Source organism: Pipistrellus kuhlii, unplaced genomic scaffold (assembly GCF_014108245.1).
Source record: "Pipistrellus kuhlii isolate mPipKuh1 unplaced genomic scaffold, mPipKuh1.p scaffold_m20_p_1, whole genome shotgun sequence".
Lineage (NCBI taxonomy): Eukaryota > Metazoa > Chordata > Mammalia > Chiroptera > Vespertilionidae > Pipistrellus > Pipistrellus kuhlii.
In genome coordinates this window covers 150156689-150165129 of record NW_023425404.1, presented here as the reverse complement: position 1 = coordinate 150165129, position 8441 = coordinate 150156689, and positions in this window count along the sequence as shown.

The following is an 8441-nucleotide window of genomic DNA, read 5'->3' as shown; positions in this document are numbered from 1 at the left end:
AGGAGCCCTCAGGGGATGTCTGACAGTTGGACATCCTTAGTGCTGCTATGGAGGCAGGAGAGGCTCCCGCCGCCATTGCTGCACTCGCCAGTTGTGAGCCCAGCTTCTGGCTGCACAGTGCTCCCAGTGGGAGTGCACTGACCACCAGGGGTCAGCTCCTACATTGAGCGTCTGCCCCCTGGTGGTCATAGCAACCAGTCATTCTGTTCTCTGGATGATTTGCATATTAGCCTTTTATTATATAGGATTCTCTAGTGATAGGAATGGAGGAAGCAGAGGCTGGGAGTATTTCCTTGTGCCCTGACTCACCCTTATACCTATTCTATTTCTATAATCCCATGTTTTTCCAGCTGCTCCACCAATCCCCAGAATCCTTTTCTTTAAAAGTACAAACCCTGGAATCAGACTCCCAAGGTTCAACTCTCCACATTCCAGATCAAGTTAGTTAACCTGTGTCCATTTCCTCGTCTGTAAAATGGGGCTAATAACACTACTGCATAGTTTTGTCATGTCTACCACATAGTAAAAGCTACTTAAGTGTCAACTAAGAACAGATGATCCCTTCTCCTTACTCAGAAATGACCTTGTTCTTAAAATTCCCTATAAGAATCTGAACAGTAGTACAGAGATACACATTTTACCTGTTGTAAATATTCTTTCATTTGAAATGAAGTCAAACCATTGTGTTTTATACTAGGCATTCCCTTGGGTATAGAAAAAATAATTGGGAATCTTATTATTTCTCTAGCAAATCACAGGTCCTGCCTTCCTATCTTACCACCTTAATGGACTTTTTCTATTTTTAGTAATACACTACATCTAATAACCTTAAAGCACTAAAATTTCTAATAATCAAAGTATCCAACTTCACTTTGCAGTTTGTAACAAAGTTTCATGAGTCCTATTTCCTAAGTGGAAACTTGAGGTCTAAAGTCAATTTTAAAAATCATTTAGTGATACATGAAGAATAAGATTAGAACAGGGGTTACTGACTGCTAGATAACTCATTTATAATAATTCTGATAAATGATCAAATATCAACACCAATTTCTCTAGCATCCTTCCACTCATAAAGTATTTTAAAGGACTTTAAATGCTTCAAAGTTCTGTAATTTATAATCAGTGTGTGTATATGTGGGGGAGGGGGGAAAGAGGAGGAGAATAGGTGATGTGGTGAGTATTTGCTCCAATATAATATTCCAAGTGCTTTTGGGGGATGGGTGTCATTTAATTTTACAATGACTTGAAGAGGTCAAATCTATTGTTAGCATTAATATAAAACTCAAAGATCAGGCTAGCACATAAGTACTATGAACATATTAGTTCATTTTTAAAAACTGATTTCAGAGAAAGGGAAGGATAGAAACATCAATGATAAAGAATCATTGATTGGCTGCCTCCTGCATGTCACCTGCTAGAGATCGGGCCCGCAACTCTGGCATGTGCTGTGACTGGGAATTGAATCATGACATCCTGGTTCATGGGTCGATGCTCAGCCACTGAACTATCAATTATATAAAATTGATTTTTTTTCACAAAGAGGAAGGGAGGAGGATAGAGTTAGAAACATTGATGAGAAACATCAATCAATTGCCTCCTGCACACCCCCTACAGGGGATGTGCCCGCAACCAAGGTACATGCCCTTGACTGGAATCAAATCTGGGACGTTTCAGTCCACAGGCCAACTCTCTATCCACTGAGCCAAACTGGTTAGGGCCATAATTCATATTCTTATTGTACAGAGAAGAAAATAGCAAGGTTAGCCGAAACCGGTTTGGCTCAGTGGTAGAGCGTCGGTCTGCGGACTGAAAGGTCCCAGGTTCGATTCCGGTCGGGGGCATGTACATTGGTTGCGGGCACATCCCCTCTGGGGGATGTGCAAGAGGCAGCTGGTTGATGTTTCTCTTTCATCGATGTTTCTAGCTCTCTGTCCCTCTCTCCTCCTCTCTGTAAAAAAATCAATAAAATATATTTTATAAAAAAAAAAAGAAAATAGCAAGGTTAAATGACATGTTCAAGATCACACAGATAGCTGAAATTTTCACTGATTCAAGTATATGGCCATGAATCCCACGTTATTTCAGAGTATACTAGTATTATCCCTTAATTATGGACCAAACAAGTCACATTAGTAGTGTCTTACCTTCTGCCAGGTTAGTAGATTGTTTTTGTGACAGGAATTTAAAGAGTAATATGAACTTATGAACTTGTCATGTATTTTGCTGCCATTATTTTTTTCTATTTCTTAAAAATATGGTTGTGGCTTTAACTGATTTGAAAGCAGAGGGAAACATTGATCTGAGAATGCAACATAAATCAACTGCCTCCCCCCCCCCCCCCCCCCCCCCCCCCCCCCCACCACCACCCAACCAGTAATCAAGCTTGCAACCCAGGCATGTGCCCTGACCAGAAATCGAACCTGTGACCTCTCGGTGCACTAACAATACTCAAATGAGCCACACCAGCCAGGGCTGCCATTATTTTTGAATCTCTACAAATTTAGAACATTTCTGTAATTTATAATTATATGTAAAATATATTTGAATCAGGTTGCCACTGAATACTAGCATATTTATTGCTAGAAGAGATGGAATTTAAAGATCACCTACTCTAGCTCCACCTCCCAATTTTACATATTAGGATTCCAAGACCCAGAAGCTCAAAAATGAAGAATGTGCCTTTACAGGCTATTCTCCACTTGCAGTATATTGAAATCACAAGCTATCACCCTGCTTCCAGGCAAAAGGTCCACACAATGCCTGCTTTCCTAGTCATAAGAGTTTAGGAGTTTTCAAGATGACATACATAGTTATAAACTGGCGAAAAGCTGTCAGAAAGAAAAGCACTTGTTAAGTTTAGTATTTCTGCTATATCTGTCAGAAGGTAACTAAGTGGGAAGAAACAAATATTAAGGCAATCTTAGATCTTTCATTCATTTATGCACTCAAACTTTGAGCCCTACTCTGAACCAAAACAGTTCTAAAACATTATTATTTATCCTAAATTACATTAACAGAAGTAACCAAAGTTTGAGGAATTGATGGCTATGTATAGAAGTGTAAGAAACGGTCCTAATCCTAGAGGGAAGCTTATTCTCCAGTTGAGGAGGCAAGACCAATAAAACTGTGCCCTGGAAGAGCGGTCCAGTTGGTTGGTGTTCCTACATCAAAAAGGTTGCAGGTTTGATGCCTGGTCAGGGAGCATACCTAGGTTGTAGGTTTGGTCCCGTTGGGGCACTTATGGGAAGCAACCAATATTTCTTTCTTTCTCTTTCTCTCTCTCTCTCCCCTCTCTCTTTCTCTCTCTCTCCTCTCTCCTCTCTCTCTCCTCTCTCTCTCTCTCAAAATCAGTATGACTTGGCTAGTGTGTGTCATCCTATGCACCGGATGGTCACCAGTTTGATTCCCAATCAGGGCACATGCCCAGGTTGCTGGCTCAGTCTCTGGTGTGGGGCAGGCAGCTGATTGGTGTTTTACTCTCGCATCAGTCCCCCCCTCTCTCCTTGTCCCTTATTCTCTCTAAAAATCAATAAAATTATCTTCTTTTAAATTAAATACCAATAAAACATATCCTCAGGTGATTAAAAAATCAACCTAGCCAATAAACAGCCTAGCCAATGTGGCTCTTGAGCTTCGACCTATAAACCTGGAGGTAAGGGTTTGATTCCCAATCAGGGAACATACCTGGGTTGCTAGGCTTCATCCCCACTAGGGGGTGTGCAGGAGGCAGCCGATCAATGATTCTCCCTCTGAAATTAATGAGAATATTTTTTTTAAATCATAAACATGTTTAAACATAATTTAGTGAATTTCACTAAACATAATGATCAGTACCAGCTCCAGTCAATAGATTCTCATGGGTTTTAAGTGGGATGGATATCATCTTATTAGAAACTAGAAGCCCAGTGCATGAAATTTGTGCACTAGAGGCGGGGGAGAGGGGCGGGGGGGGGGGGGGCGCGGGACCCTCAGCCCGGCCTGTGTCTTCCTCTGGCAGTCTAGGAGCCCTTGGGAGATGTCCTTAGTGCTGCTGCAGAGGCAGGAGAGGCTCCCACCACTGCCACTGCACTTGAGCGCAGCCATGAGCCGGTCTCAGGACTTCTGGCTGAGCAGCACTTCCCCTGTGGGAGCGCACTGACCACCAAGGGGTAGCTCCTGCATTGAGCATCTGCCCCCTGGTGGCTAGTGCACGTCATAGCGACTGGTCCTTCTGCCACTTGGTCTATTTGCATATTAGCCTTTCATTATATAAAATGCAATTTGTCTCAACAGGTAAAGATAGTCCAGCTAACAGTAAAAATTGTTATTGAGCACTTACCATGTGCTATGGCTGTTTATGACCTTTAGATTTTTTTAATATATATTTTATTGTTTTTTTATAGAGGGAGAGGGATAGAAAGTCAGAAACATTGATCAGCCGCCTCTTGCACACCCCCTACCGGGGATGTGCCCGCAACCAAGGTACATGCCTTTGACCGGAATTGAATCCGCAGGCTGATGCTCTATCCACTGAGCCAAACCAGTTTTGGCAATGGCCTTTAGATTTTCATTTTATCTTCACAACAACTCTGGTACTATAAATTCATTTTAGAGATGAAGAAAACCGAAGGACATGTCACTTGCCCAATTCCACTGGGCTAAGAGAAAAGGGAATCACTGTGAATGGTGTGGCTCAATTGGTTGAGCATCATTCTAGCGCATTGGCAGGTTGCAGGTTCAATTCTGTCAGAACATATGCCCAGGTTGCAGGCTCCATCACCAGTAGGTTGTCTCCCTCTCCCTTTCATTCTTTAAAATAAATGAATAAATAAATAAATAAATAAATAAATAAATAAAAACACTTATTTTTATTACTTTTTTAAAATATATTTTTATTGATTTCAGAGAGGGAGACAACAGAAACATCAATGATGAGAATCATGGACTGGCTGCTTCCTGCATACCTCACACAGGGAATCGAGCTCACAACCTGGCCATGTGCCCTGACCGGGAATTGAACCATGACATCCTGGTTCATAGGTTGACGCTCAACCACTGAGCCACAATGGCCAGGCAAAAACATTTTTTAAAGAGAGAAGAGGATTAACAAATGCAGGCATTCCTTGCTGCAGTGAATTAGGCTTTGGGAGCTTAATCATGCAATCAATCATTCAAATGGCCTTCAGCAGAGCTTAGCCTTGGCTCTTTTTCCTACCTTCTCCAGATGCTTTTCTTCACTAACATGACATAGACTTCCCCAGCAATAACCTCTTTTCTGAATACTCAAAACTTAATCCCAAAATTATATATTCCTCCTTTCCCCACAGAACTTACTTGACCTATATCCTATTTCTAAAAGGAATCACAGCCATTCTATAATCTAGAGCTGTATATCCTACCTTGACTACTCCCCCCTTACCCATATCTTCCCAAATTTACGCACCAAAATCAAATCTTCAGAAGGTTCAGAGACCGAGAAGCCCTGAGGACTTATAGAAGCAAAAGTAGTGAGTCCATGAAGGTGCCAAGCTTCAGATAGGGCACTCATTGCATCATGGTAGATTTGGGGGGAGGGGGGATGTCTACTCCTCACAGCCTGGCCACAGCACACTCTTCAGACTGCCCAGCACATACAGGCATTAACATTTGATACTTTTTCATGTGTGATTTTTATTATTTCTTAAACACGATCATAGCAATAAGTATGAAGCTCGCATCTTCAAACCTCAGCATCAGAACTATCTAGGGATCTTAATATAGATTCCTGGGCTCCACCCTTGAAGATTCTGCTTAAGGTTGGGGGGGGGGGGGGGGGCACAGAGTATGTGTACTTAACCCCAGGAAATTGAAAACTACTAACCTCAAAGCACTTTTCACATGTTCATACTGAGGTAGAATTTTACAGTTGGAAAAACTAATGCCTTAAGTTAAATTCTATTTGCCCAATATCCCAGGGCAAATGACAAAGCTGAACCAAAGGACCATTCATTTGAAATTATCTATTCCTCTGAATAAACACTAGAAAAAATTTAATCTAAGTAGAATGTCCCACACATTTCAATAAATTTGAAAAGAATTTGTTTCAAAAGTTCATGTTATCTCATTATAGAATCTTGGCAGAATGTAGAAAAAAAAAGACCCATTTAATTTTAACCACCCTCTGATTTTCAAAACAAAGACAAATCACAAGCTGGTTCATTGTGAAGGAGAGCTTCAGTATCACACCATGGCAACCTCCCAATGTCAGGCCAGCAGTATGAATGACCCATATTCCTTAAAAAGTTCTCAAGGGCCGAAACCGGTTTGGCTCAGTGGATAGAGCATCAGTCTGCGGACTGAAAGGTCCCAGATTCGCTTGCGGTCAAGGGCATGTACGTTGGTTGTGGGCACATCCCCAGTAGGGGGTGTGCAAGAGGCAGCTGGTCGATGTTTCTCTCTCATCAACATTTCTAACTCTCTCTCCCTTCCTCTCTGTAAAAAATCAATAAAATATATTAAAAAAAAAAAACTTAAAAAAAAAAGGTTCTCCAGGGTCACAAACACAGGAAGTGGAATAGTGAAACAATACTGTTAGGATTTCTCTGTATTCAGGTCTTCCACTCGAAGTCAACGCTATTACTATCATAAATGTCTAATTCAATTTGCCATTTTCTAAAAAACTTTTTAAGTCTATCAAATATTAAATATTCACCAGCGATTTTAGTTGTCTCACATTTTACAGTAAACCCAGTAGAGGCCAAAAACATCCCCATATAGAATCTTACTAGTACTCTTAATATCCTTCCTCATGAACATTCTAGAGCAAACTGGAATGGTCTGTTCTCCTATTAAACTCAGTTTCTCTTCAACCTGCAATAATACTATTTGACCAATATAAATAAACTACCTTCCAAAAGAACCCATCATTTTTAAGTCTTGCCATTTTAAATACAATAGTTGCTTTACCTTTACAACTAAGAAAATAAGACTATTTCAAGATATTCACCCTCAGGGGAAGCTTTAAAAAATTTTTTTTTTAAAAAAAGACAGTGCAAAAAAATGAATGCTATAAGATTTTAATTGTAAGACAAAAGCACTATATTATAAACATCTTTCAGAAAAGAAAATTTAGTGCAAATTAAAACCCCATTAAAGCCCACTATAAACTTCATATGGACTTTAGAAGTAGGCCTTTAGGTCTGGAAACTCTTGGTTCTACCAGAATTTGTTAGGGGAGAATATGCCTTGAAAATATTTAATGAATGGTACAGAGAACATCATGTTAGTTTAAAATCAAGTCAACAGGTACTTTAAAAAGACATGCTAATAGGTCTTAATACATAAAATTGATCAATGGTAGCATGCTTTATATATGATTGCAGAAGCAATTTACAACAAATTTGAACATCTCAAAGTTTTATTGCCTCAACCAATCTCTTAACTACACTGTGATTAATAATCAAAGAACATTTTCCAATTTTAAAAGGGTTCCAATTCATCGGTCTGAAACTGTCAAGTATTTTCTAGAAAATTTGATTAAGCCCTGTGTAATCCAAAGTTATTCATACAACAAAAAGCGGCAATTATAGATTCCTTTCCTCAAGTATTTATTCGAAGAATAGCTCCCAAGATATGTTAAATATCACATTTAGGAACTGGCATTAACCTACCTCTTAAGTTTGTCCAAGTACATTTTCAAAAGAAATTAGGAGCCAGGAAAAGTAACCTTGCTTTCAAATTGAAAAGTATGAACAGAATATAGCCTATTGGATTACAAAATAAAATGTATACCAATAACCTTGAAGAAAAATATCTTTCCAACATCAAATGATTTGGATGTTTCTCTAAATAGAAACCAATAACCCCTATTATCACTATTTAATCAACTAGCACATCTCCTAATGGTTACCTATACTTTCTTTGAAGACTTTAAAGAATTCCTACAATTAAAATAACTAATTTGGACTTCTGTAAAAAGGAACACTGCTTACTTAACATCTATTCCTGTAAAGAATTTCACCCTTTTTAAGTTGTACTTTTATAAGGTCCTATTTTAATGCCCTTAGAAAATGCTTCTATCCCCCAAAGCTATCTACCCTTATAGGACTTGTGAATATTAACAGTAGTCACCCCACTGCTCTGTCTTCCTAAATTACAGTCCCTTTACCAGAGACTGCTGCATTACATATCCTTCTTGAGATAGAAGGTAATAAGGACAACAGGGCAATATTTAGCCCAACTCACGGACAACAGCAAACATCAATTTTGATCAGTTGCTGATTACCAATTTCTAAAAATGGAATGGATGTGTGAGATCTATGACAAACCAAAGGGGACAATATACAAGCAAGGAGTGTCTTGCCAGTAGAGAAAAAAAATAAATGAGACCAACTTATTTTTCCAGCCTTAAACCAGCCAAAGCCACTTTCCCCATTGTCATCTTGTGTGCCCATTAACAGGCAAAATCTTTTTTCATTTTTTCC